The 12,649-nt window shown below is 38.5% G+C and overlaps 1 protein-coding gene across 5 annotated transcripts in view; it reads left to right on the forward strand.

The window, feature by feature from the left end:
* Nucleotides 1-2,324: 2,324 nt before the first annotated feature.
* Nucleotides 2,325-12,649, forward strand: part of flrt2 (fibronectin leucine rich transmembrane protein 2) — a 69,034-nt gene continuing 58,709 nt past the window's right edge. For 4 of the 5 annotated variants that reach the window (XR_015854366.1, XM_088361717.1, XM_088361714.1 and 1 more), the window contains exon 1: nt 2,325-2,462. The gene's annotated coding sequence lies outside the window, so the exon portion shown is untranslated. The remainder of the gene's footprint in view (nt 2,463-12,649) is intronic. The other variant, XM_088361716.1, reaches the window with a different exon arrangement.

Genomic DNA, 12,649 nt, shown 5'->3' on the forward strand with positions numbered 1-12,649 from the left:
CATCTATTTGTAACCATACATTTAACTGGTTAACCTTTTTTGTATGCTTGTACAACCTTGGCATTATGTAAGTATAAGACATAAAAAAAAAAAGTTAAAAACAAACCTAGAAATTATGAAATTGATTTATATAATCATCTTTATCAAATAGGTTACTAATTGGGGTTGGGCACATGACACTTGCATTGAATTACAAAATATCCAAGTAAGATTTAATAGAATTAATTGTGAGTGTTCATCTTATACTGACATTGAAATTGTACAAAACATAGGTTTACAATCTTCCAGCTTGCATATGTTTCTGCTTTCACATGTATCTTATCCTGCACCTACATTTTCTACAGTTCCTGTACAAGGTTACAAGTATAGCCTGTTCAACGTGTACATAATCTGAGGTAGACGTGATATACGACTATCACTTGTGCTCATGTTACTCTAAAGACACGACCTTCAAACATAAGAGAATAAACAGAGCGGTGAGAAGTAGTTTAGTCATTTGCAGGTGCGTTTACTTCAACCAGGGTCCTTTCCAATCTTTCCACGGTCCCCAGATTTATGTGGCATATAATGGGAACATAAGTTTAGTTTCCATACACACATGTGCTGGCTTTGCTTGGTTTGCTCAACCCTGAACAGCACAGGAGAGCAGAGAGGCATCAGTGTTTCCATCACGACAGAGAAACATTAAGAAGCATCATCAGGATATATGGGATTTTTTTTAAAACCCGCAACCTGACACCAGGCTGTCAGGAAAAAAAAATCTAATGAGATATTTTAAAGCAAAAGTTTAGACATTGTAAGAAAAAAATAAACTTGGTTTTACCCAGGAGACAAAAATTGTTTGCACATTACCAGGATTGTGTTTCTGGAATTCTGCTCGCACGGAACCCCCGAAACCATAGATCTGCTTAGCGTGTCCTGGATGCTGATCAAAAAAACTTTGATTTCCTCCCTGCTCAAGCGGACGCCATCTCATTTTCCTATGAACCCACCCTCCCATCTGCTTCCCTTCAAGCTATTTCTCCACATAGGAAAAGAAGGTTGTCTTTGTCCCCGAGTGTAGCACACCATGGACAGTCCAAAGTCACATAAAGCAGTTTTTTTAACATCTATATGTTTTTATTTTGCCCCAAGAAATACTGTAATGTAAAAAAAAAATATTCTGCTCTAGAGGTCAGTTTCACAATGAAACTTTGGAATACTGTAATGAATTTGAGTATCATCTTAGCATAAACAGTTAACACACTTGCTTTATTGAGATTTTTAAAATGATCTGTTATCGTATCATTGGTTTTTGGGGGAAATTAATATATCGAAAGTACCAGTGGTAACAGTACCGTATTTTCTGCACTATAAGGCGGACCTAAAAACCTCCAGTTTTCTCAAAAGCCGACAGTGCACCTTATAATCCGGTGTGCCTTATATATGGACCAATATTGAGCCACTACGGCAGGCGTGTCCAAATATATGGACAAAGTTTTAAAAATGGGCCATTCATTGAAGGTGCGCCTTATAATCCGGTGTGCCTTATATTTAGACAAAGTTTTAAAATGGGCCATTCAATGAAGGTGTATTTTATAATCCGGTGCGCCTTATAGTGCGGAAAATACGGTACTTACTTTCAGTGACTACACAAGATTTGAGTGATCGTACGAGTATGGGTAAAAAAAAATTGCATGTCTCTTCTAATGTAGTGAGAAAATGTGACAAAACTATTTAGATGACATAATAAATTTAAGACATATGGATAATGTAAAACCATTTTTGGTGTTAAAGTTCTGCTCATTTTGATCAATCTGCACAACACGACTGCTCTGAAGCACGAAAAAAATGTGCAAGGTTTCCCAAATATATCAAAATATATATTGTCAGCGCTATACAAGCTAGTAAAGATTAAATCCATGTCGACTTCTGCAAAAATGTTCGATGTCAGTAAAGTCAAATTCAGGAGCCGTAATCTTACATACATAATGTGTCCATTCAAAACAAGCCATTTAGTATTCTTAAGACTTCTTGGGTGCTTTTCAAAGGTCCTGCATCGTCTTACTACTACATAAGGTTTAATTACCTCTCAAGGGAAATACCTGAGCAGTGATCACAACTTTAAAAGACTCATTGATGCCAAACACAACACGACCTATGCAGGCGTGGCGCCCGCTGTTTACAGGGAACTGTCTTGCTGAGCGGAAATTGTTTGATCCCTGATATGCTGACGGATACCATCTCAACTATAAACACTAAATGATTGACAATGATGGCTGACAAGGTTTACATTGCCGTTTAATGGCAGTTCCAAAGATAATCTCTTATCTCCTGTCTGTCTAGGAAAATAGAAGAGGATATAAAAGAAGGGGGAAAGAAGACGGAGCTAGACTGGGCAGGTTAGAAAATCGGAATAGCACATCTGCAGATCTGTTTGATCATCTCTCCATGGAATTTGCATGTTCTCCCTCTGCTTGCATGTGAGTACTCCAATCTTAACCCTCGCTTATCAAACAGATGTGTCTTAGCTTAATTGTATGCCGGTTTGTGTTATGTTTATTTATCATTTTTAATGTATTATACTCATTTATACTCCCTCGGGGGAGAAATTCAATTTACACTCTGTGGGATATATTTTGTTGCACACCACATGGTGAACTCAATCACACATTAAGGCGAGCAAGGACAGTTTGATAGAGCAGCACCATGGACAGCGTCTTGCTCAAGGGCACATTGACAGGAGACAGCAAACTAGGATCTCTGTTGCAACAAGATTTATATTTTTGTCAACATATAACCCAAACCTGTTACCATCCCATCTCCAAATCCCAAGATGACCCACTTTCAAATGTAGTCACTGTTATCATTTTCAATTTATCTTAAACAATGAGTCATGGGAGATGCATGAGTAAACACAGAATAATGTATCCTAGTATGCTCCAATGATGTAGATTAAATTTAGTCAGGCAAGATTTAGCAAGGCTTGAGTCTGACCACTGCTCCATGTAATTTTATTAATTTATTATTTTATTTTATATTTACGGAAGAGGATTAGGGCCAGTGAAGAAAAAAAACGAGGGGTAACAGGGTTCTGACTTTTTTCTCAGAATTTTGACTTTAAAGTCGGAATTCTGACTTTAAAGTCAGAATTATGAGAATAAAGTCAGAATTCTGAGAATAAAGTCAGAATTCTGACTTTAAAGTCAGAATTCCCACTTTCTGACTTTAAAGTCAGAATTCTGACTTTATTCTCAGAATTCTGAGAATAAAGTCAGAATAATAATTCTCAGAATTCTGAGAATAAAGTCAAAATTCCGACTTTAAAGTCAGAATTCTGAGAATAAAATCAGAATTCTGACTTTAAAGTCAGAATTCCCACTTTCTGACTTTAAAGTCAGAATTCTGTCACCCCTCGTTTGTTTTTTTTCTTCACTGGCCCTAATCCTCTTCCGTATATATTTATATATATATATTTTATATTTATTTTATTATTATCTATTAATTTAAAAATTTATTAATACAATAAAAGTGTAAATGTGAACCACCCCCCAAAAAATGTTCACTTAAATCAGGGCAACTAATCTCTCCATCTAATACAATAGCTATTTACTCAGTAAGGATTTTTCCATGCATGCAAAAACTCTGGTAGATAAAAAAAAAAACATTTGAGCCATATCACAGCGGACACCATCTGGTGCGCCGGGGTGGCTGATTGAAGGACTGCTGAGTGTATAGCATATTGCCGCCTGTCAGGTGAAGACATTGACGCTGTCCCAAGAGGGAGAGTCAGCAGTAGCAGGCAGAGTCGATAGTTGCTGACGAAGGTGTCGCATTGGGAAAACACGCTGTCATACATGATATAGACACAGCGGGCTTTCACAAAGACAATAGAAAGACTCGTATGGGGAGGACAGTGAGTCATGACATCTACATGCTGGCAACATGAAGTGCCACAGCCTGAGGTTACAAAGGATTACACAATGTGGAATTTTACTATTATTTCCTTCTAGTTTTTTCTCCAGTTAATATAACCATACATATGCATAATAATAACTACCAGTAAGCATTTTACATTTTTATACTATTGACCCACTGCTGTGAAATTTTATAATTACAGCAAGTGTATAAGTTAAGTAAAATAGAGGGGGAGTAAAACCTGGATTGGTCACCAGTCAACTAATAGGAACATCTACAGCCAAAGAGGCAAACTGATTTTTGTCGAGGGGCCGCATCATAGTTATAATTTCCTTCGGAGGGGCAATATGTCTCTCAATGTCTTATATACAGTACAGGCTACATTACAAAGTCATGAATACCTATTTTTTTTTAAATCAGAGACTAGTTAAAATATTTTCAAAAGATGAATGGTCATAAAAATTGCTTGCAATATCTCTATTTTTAAGAGTGAAGACTATTTACAATTTTAATAATGAAGTTGATAAACAATTTGTCTTCACGGGTTACATAAAATGATGTGGTGGGCCGTATCTGGTACCCGGGCCTTGAGTTTGACACCAATAAGCCCACAAAACTTCTTCACATTTTTTAATATTCTCAAATTGGATCAACAACATGTATTCCTGGAGAATAGAGAGTAGACTCAAGTTTTTACTGCAGCTTATTGATGTCACGTCACTACAAAAAAAAAAAAAAAAACATTAGGATGTGTTCCCAGTTGAGGTTAAGATGTCGGCACCCATCTGTGTGTTCTATCACAGAAAGTAAATATATGATGACCTCCTCTGTTGAGACACATCCTGACCTGGCAATAGTTCAATTTTCCAACAACACTGTTATCTTCATTTTAAGGTATAAACATATTTTATATATATTGTTCTTATTCCACTATTGAGCGTTAGATGCACATGTCCAGTTGGATTCTGACTGTTGACACTGGCTCGGTGACAATCTGGACACTAGCTTGTGTTGACGAGAGGGAGCTGTGCCCCTGCCCGGCCCTTTGTGGAGAATAAGTATAAATAATTCAGAGTGATCTCAATCTGAGCTGTCTCTGAGGCGCTTAGCCATTACCATGGGATGAACTGATATTGCTGTTGCATGACAGGCCACAGAGAGAAGCGAGACCGTGGTAGTATAAGACACCCTTGAGGTATGCGCGATTAGCTTAAGAGGAACACACTGAAGCTGTTACTTGGAGGAGATAAAAGACACTTTACAACATTAACAATTTGCTTTTTTTTTTTTTAATGAAGATTAAAGGGTCTGCGTTTGGATTCATTCGTTTTAAACTCAAGGTCATGATAAAGCATGGTGAAAAACAAACTGGGGGAAAATCTGGATGTTATGATGATGTGTCGTTATGGTGTGTAGTGAGGTAAAATGTGTCTAATCGCACTCACAGCGTCCACTTTTACCCTGCTGGCAACACAACTGCCTCATTGCTTTGTTTATGAGCGGAGAGGTCTCACAAGGAAAACAAAAAGATAAAGACAATCTGAGTATCTACTTTAACTCATTCTCTGCCAATGGCAAATATGGCATTCAATCACAGGTATGTCAGATTATATGATTAAACAATATTTTCAAACCTGGGCTGTCATAAAGTCACGGTATGTTTTGTTGCTCAATCTCAAGAAAGGACTAGGCTGTGTTTTATCTGTATCCACCTCGGCAACTCGACTAATGACACTGTAAAATGTTTCTTATAGCTAAGTTTTCTCACATTCTTTCCTTTCTATTTATTTTCTTTTAAAATGCCAGCTTGATTTATTAGCCTCACATTGCCGATTAATCTGTTTCCAATCATTTACAGTGGGACTGAGATTGAAAACATTAAATATTAATTCTCAAAACCTGTTTGTGTCCTTTGGGTACGAGGTTATTAACTTCTATCCAAACCTGCTTTGAATCATAGATCTAGAATTAGTAGTCTTCATTGAAGGATTCAACGACCTTGATAAGGCGAAAGAGTCTAACAACAAAATGTATCCTTCACCATGCTTAACTGCAGCTGGGGAGTATTTTCCTCCGGTGCTTCATCTTGTTGTGATAAACAAAACACTAGTGTGCATTGCCGCCCCAGAAAACCAAACAAAATTACATTTTGGTTTCATACAGTGGACTGCTTTATTATTTTTTTCCCCCGGATGTTATATCATGACAAATTCTGAATTATATAGCAATATTTGCCCCAAGATGTCTGGCCAACATAGTTAAAATAGAGTATACATATATATTTTTGCCATTCAGTAATAGCTTTGTGAATCTCCACTCTAGCTTCACTGTTTCACCAGTACCGTATTTTCCGCACTATAAGGCGCACCGGATTATAAGGCGCACCTTCAATGAATGGCCCATTTTAAAACTTTGTCCATATATAAGGCGCACCAGATTATAAGGCACATCTTCAATGAATGGCCCATTTTATAACTTTGTCCATATATAAGATATATACATTTGGCCCGCAGGCCGGATTTTGGACACGCCTGCTGTAGTGGCTCAATATTGGTCTATATATAAGGCGCACCTGATTGTAAGGTGGCTTTTGAGAAAATTGGAGGTTTTTAGGTGCGCCTTATAGTGCGGAAAATACAGTAAATACTTTTGTGGGTATTGTTTCATATTTTCCTAAATTGGCTGCAGTAATAATCTACTGCATAGTTTCAGTTGCTTATGTTAAACTTGTGGGACATGTTGAGTAGGACTCAGAACCACGTGTAGCTTTTCAGGTCAACAGCACCTGAACCTTGTTACAAATAGATCTTCTGAAGGAAATATGTGAACCATTTAACCCTGTTAGAAAGGTTAAAATTCCCCTTGGCTCTCCAGGCAATTTGTTAAATTAGGCAATATGGTGATTCAGAGAGACAAACTGACCTCATGAAAGTTGAAACTGTCAGATTAGATTGTTTGCTGGTTTTTGCTTGGCATGTTTTTTTTTTGTTCTTGACACTGACAGTCACACCGCTTAAAAGAAAAGCATGAAGATAAAACTCGGCACATCACGACAAATCAGTCATCTTGTATGAAAGTAATGGAATAAGAGCTGAATAGTTTTTTTTAACATTATGCATGTTTCTCCCGGAATAAAGTTCACCTTGCGATTTCATGCTCACTACGCCATCCCCGCTCTTCCATTTCCTTTCCTGTTTGAACAATTCCATATTAAGCTGTGATATGTCTTCGGGGGGGTTGGCACCTTCACACCTTCAGCGTGGACGAGATGAGAGTCGGACTGTTAAATATTAATGCAGGGCCAGATGCCCGAGTGGCTACTGGCATTTATCTTAACCTGCTTCAGCAGGTGTGAGCCCAGCAGGTCCCGTTGGCATCCAGCAGGAGCACTCAACCTCTGGATCATTTAAAGGCGTTAAAGGATTATATCTGCGCTGAACCCAGACTGGACCAAAGCACCCGAGGGGGTGGAAGGAAGAACCGAGGGAGAAATGATTATGGGGAAAGATGCAATGGTTGTGGTGGGGCGAGGTGGGTTGGGCTTGGAGACCAATTGGGTAGGGGCAAACACTCCCTCCTCTGCCTCCATTTGTCCTCCCAAGGGCAAATGGAGCATCAAGAAAATGCGTGTGACCTCTGTAGCTTCTACATAAGTAGTAAGGAATCAGCCCCAACAAAAGTCCCCCTTGGGGCCTTTGGCCACAGGCCCCACATCATTACTCCCTTGAGATCTCCAGACAGCTCACTGCCACCAGCTTCATTTTAGCCCTAATGAGGACACCGTGGTGAGGACGAGAGCTTGAGGCCCAAACGAAACACCTTCTGCAGCTTTATAACATGACAGCTCTCTCCTCTTCCCTCCACGGTCATTGCCTGGTTCTTGCTCTATTTTCTTCCTCCTGGAGCAAGGAATGGCACCAAAAACTACTTCATCATGTTCCTGAGACATGATCAGATGATTGCAGATCGTCAAGTTTTTCGAATAGGGACGAAAGCACGGACTATATTTTAATCTGCCGCACTGCCAAAGTTTGGTGATAAATGACTCACCTGATAGCACTGATGAAATCAGCAAGCTTGCAAGGCAAACGTCCTGCTGTTTCGCTCGAAGGGTTTGGAAGGTTTGTGGCTGTGAAACAATTTTGGGCTGTTTAGATTGTGTGTGTGTGTGTGTGCTTTGAGACAAAAATGATGGAGTCATGTGTTCTTTGCTCAATACAAGGTTCATAAAAGTACAGTTGGATAAGTTTGGTATTAGAACTCAGCCCAGACACTCCAACAAAAAACAGTGGCTCAAACTACAAGACATTTTTATCCAACATCAGTGACCTCTGACTTCAAAATCATGTGTAAAATCTTACCACAAAAGTAGAGGCTGTTTATGATTAGGATCAACCCTAAATTCCACTTTGCCCTTGTTTTTATTTGAGCTTTATTGTGCCAAAAGAAAATGGACCTGTCAAGATTAATGCTGGGTTTAACACAAGCTTCCAGGTAAAGCGTGGGATATTAAACCAAAGGCTACAACTGAGGCAAAGAAAAAAATTGGTAAATATATAATACCGTATTTTCCGCACTATAAGACGCACCTAAAAACCTCAAAAGCCGACAGTGCGCCTTATAATCAGGTGCGCCTTATATATGGACCAATAGTGAGCCACTACAGCAGGCGTGTCCAAAGTCTGTCCATATATATCTTATATATGGACAAAGTTTTAAAATGGGCCATTCATTGAAGGTGCGCCTGATAATCCGGTGTGCCTAATAGTGCGGAAAATACGGTATATATATAGTTTGGCATTATAATTGACAAAGTAAAAGGAGCTGAATGGCCTCACACAAGTATTTTAGAACTGAGTGTATTCTTTTGAGTTAGATTTTCTTTTAAAAGAAGGCATATGCTTTAATGGAAAGGCCACATGAAGACTGATAACCTTCTCCATTATTCTCCACATAATCTATCTGCCAAGACATTTTCCCTGCATTTTATGCTCTCTCCAGCCTTTGATAGGAAAGTGTCCTTTTGAAAGAAGTACATGTATTCATTTCAGCGAAAAGGTAGTGAGTGAATGGATGAAGGCCACGCCTGTTGGGAACAAACATTTAAAAACACTGAACAAGTGTGTGTGGTGGATTCGTGCAAGTGTGTGTTGCTTGGAAATGTCTATAGCGGCAGAAGGGCATAATATATAACTGATGTCTGACATGTCAATATATTATATTTTCACCCTATCCATCACACAACGCTGACGGCAACATATGCACACTTTTATCAGTTACGAGTTATCAGAGATGCACACACACACCTGCATAGTATATTGACGAGAACACCCACACAGACCTGCACAGAGGTCATCGACCTTGCACACACCTACTGATCTGCAGTGCTTCGATAATGTTACGCGGCTGGAGAAAACGTGAATTGTAGCACGAAGTATAAAATGATTGGAGATTAAATTATTTGGCAGTTTTTGTGTTTTCGGTGACCATGGCAGATCTTGTTTGCCCAAAAGGTGATTTTGGTAAATTTGCTCAAGGTCCATTATCGCATCTGTGATAAGCCATGTGGGAACTTCCGAGTTTTGGGAGGCTCATCATGCCATCTATTCCCAACCCATTACGTTCTGATGGAGTCCCTCATGTTTCTCACTTTTTGATCAAATTCTGACACATTTTTCACACTCTCTCAAATCTTCCTACTAATAATCACACCAGGCAGGATTGGAGCACGTTTGCGGCCACAGCAGACTCTAATGACGCTATTTTAACATATTATATAAAACCACCAAAGCCCTTTTCTTCACCGTCAGGAAGGAACTCCTTCGTGGCACACTTTCTCAGTCTCTCTTCATTGTCGCTGTGGTAAAAGATTTATCGCCACTGGTCATTTAAAGTTGCGTTTGAAAATGCAGTATGAGTGCGCTCCGGTTCACTCTGACTGTGCCTCGGTATGCTCTAGGCGCTCCAACTGGGGACACGGCGCACCCAGAGCATCAGGCAGTACAGATGGAAACAGTTAATGGCAGGGGAGCACGATCCGCTTCTCCGAACACACGCTTAATTTCCGAACGCACTCCAAGCTTCCCACTGAACTCCGAGTGTCACTTTCAATGCACTATTCACACTGATGTTGAGTGGCTGGTAATATTTCTTGATTGACAAGCATTTTTATCTCATAATTTATTTAAATTAACATTTAAGGGTTTAAAGAGTGGGGAAAAATAGCGACTTATAGTTCAGAAATTACGGAAATACAACATTCTGTAGCGTATTTTCCGCACTATAAGCCGCACTGGATTATAAGGCACACCTTCGATGAATAGCCCATTTTAAACTTTTGTCCATATATAAGGCACACCGGATTATAAGGCGTACTGTCGGCTTTTGAGTAAATAGGAGGTTTTTAGGTGCGCCTTATAGTGCGGAAAATACGGTAATTTTGGGTATGACTAAATTTATTTCAGGCAGATTTGAAACACGTGGAATGTTCGGAACTTCGAAGGTGAAACTGTTTGATGTAAGGAAGGGAATCCAACCAGAAAATATTTGCTACAATTATAAATTACAATATCTTGGTGGTAAAGACAGAAAATAACTTTGGTGTGGTGTCGCAAAACATTCAATAAGTTTTTCCACTGACTTGCGATTGAATGATTATTATAGCAGCTGACATTTTGCGGATGAATTTGGTTATTAATGTATGCATCGTATTTTGCAATAAAGGTGAAAAGAAAAATCAATAAAGTCTGAGGTTATATCCGTCTGCAGATTAAATGATTTCCAGCATTAGATAATGCCCATCTGTTGTTACACTCGCTATTACAGGCAAAACTACTCCCACAGCCCTGCTGACATTATTACTCTATCTATAGGAGTCTACTTCCAAATGTCAGCCACATGCCCTGAGGAATGTCATACAACCTCAGTCCGAATATTAGATGAGGAGGAAAGCGGCGGCGGCGGCGGCATTGAATCTGTGCTCCGTTATTAAAGACCAGACTGGATTCAGACAGAACGTATTCAGTGTTTATGGCGAAAGAATTGCCTCTATGGCCCAAAACCATCTGCAGCTTTCATTTCTATTTTCTAAAATAAAGTGCGATATTGCTTTTGCCATTTTTTGACGCTCATGCAGTTTGTACTCTTGAAGGTTTTTCAACCCCAAGTTCTTAATGCCTCACATATGCAATTCACAGCTGCTTCGCTCATCGAAGGCAATAATATTTTCCAAGGCTAACAGCTTTTCATCCATTACACCTCCCTGCGTGATTTGCTCGATATAGACTCTTTGCAAGATATATTGATCATCAGTGATACACAATGTTGCTTTTTGCTGTGATGGTCATTCTGTGAATTGCGGGGCTATTTTAGGGCTTTGTTTGGGTTTGTAAACTCAAAACATTCTCAGCAAATACCCATTTTAACTCAAAACACACAAACAAGGAGGAGGAGTAGAGTATACATTGTGATTTTTATCATCTTTAGTCAATATTAATTTTACATAGAGGTACAACTAAACTAAATATGACGATATTTTTCAAATATGCCGTTTGAATGACGATATAAAGGAATATTCAATTCAGTATACATTTGTAAAGCTCACATTATGTCCTTAAGTCAATACTGTAGCAATATTGTATGATAATATATTTTTAAAAATATATTTGTACATTAATTTCAGAGTGGCTGAAAAATTCAGTTTCTAAAAAAATGACCTCTTTCTTGTCTTTCTTTTTTTCCTGAAAACATGAAAAATTTAATCAAATACTGATTATATTACATTTTCTAATAATTTAATTTCAAAAGTCGAAATCAACCATCCCTTTAACAAAGGAAGAAGTCAATTAAGCAGAATGAGCAGATGTTTTAGGCAAGAAATAAACTGTCTCAGAAAATTAGAATATTGTGATAAAGTTCTTGATTTTCTGTAATCCAATTAAAAAACTAAAAATTAAATTAAGAAAAGGCTTGCAGTATTCCAGTTGATTTATAATGAATCCAGAATATATGACATCTTTGTTTTTTTGAATTGCATTACAGAAAATAAAAAACTTGATCACAATATTCTAATTTTCTCAGACCGTCCTGTAATCCATACACAGTTTTGGATTCTGTGATGTAAACTGGAATCAGCAGCACTTTGCAACCAATCACCTTCACCACAACAACATTAATGGATGTCACAGTAGGCACTGCATCTTTTTCTATTGACAGCAGCAAGCAGTGAGTCATGACCACACTCCCTCATTTGCTTCAAAATCTATTAGTTTGCTCCGCCCAGTCGTTAGCAATTCATGTTTGACCTGAACCAAATTCATCTTGTTGTGGGTGACCTTAGTCGAACTCAACACAGACTCAGTATATAAAGAACAAGACTGCTGCGTTTGTACATTGACAAGCTATCAATCTTTCACTGGAGCTAAACTGTCCAGATCATATTTTATCATCTCATGGTACCTGCAACCACATCCCTTAAATGGGTTTCAAAGTCATAAATAATTGAAATGTATTTTGCGGTGAGGATAAAGGAAGGAATATTATTCATAAAATGGTACATATGCATGAAATTGTAGGGGAAACGACAGTTAAAAATATTTTGGTCATTTTAAACAGGAAAATTGTTCAGCTTGCCAACTCTGGAATTGCGTGATATGCTGACACCATCTTCATAATATGTGAAAAAGTGGACAGATGGACGCCCCGTTTGGACAGCCCCCTTATTAAACCCTTCCTTGTACCATTGACCCTGTGG

This window comes from Syngnathus floridae, chromosome 19 (assembly GCF_059516105.1).
Source record: "Syngnathus floridae isolate MCC-2025c chromosome 19, RoL_Sflo_1.0, whole genome shotgun sequence".
Classification (NCBI taxonomy): Eukaryota; Metazoa; Chordata; class Actinopteri; order Syngnathiformes; family Syngnathidae; genus Syngnathus; species Syngnathus floridae.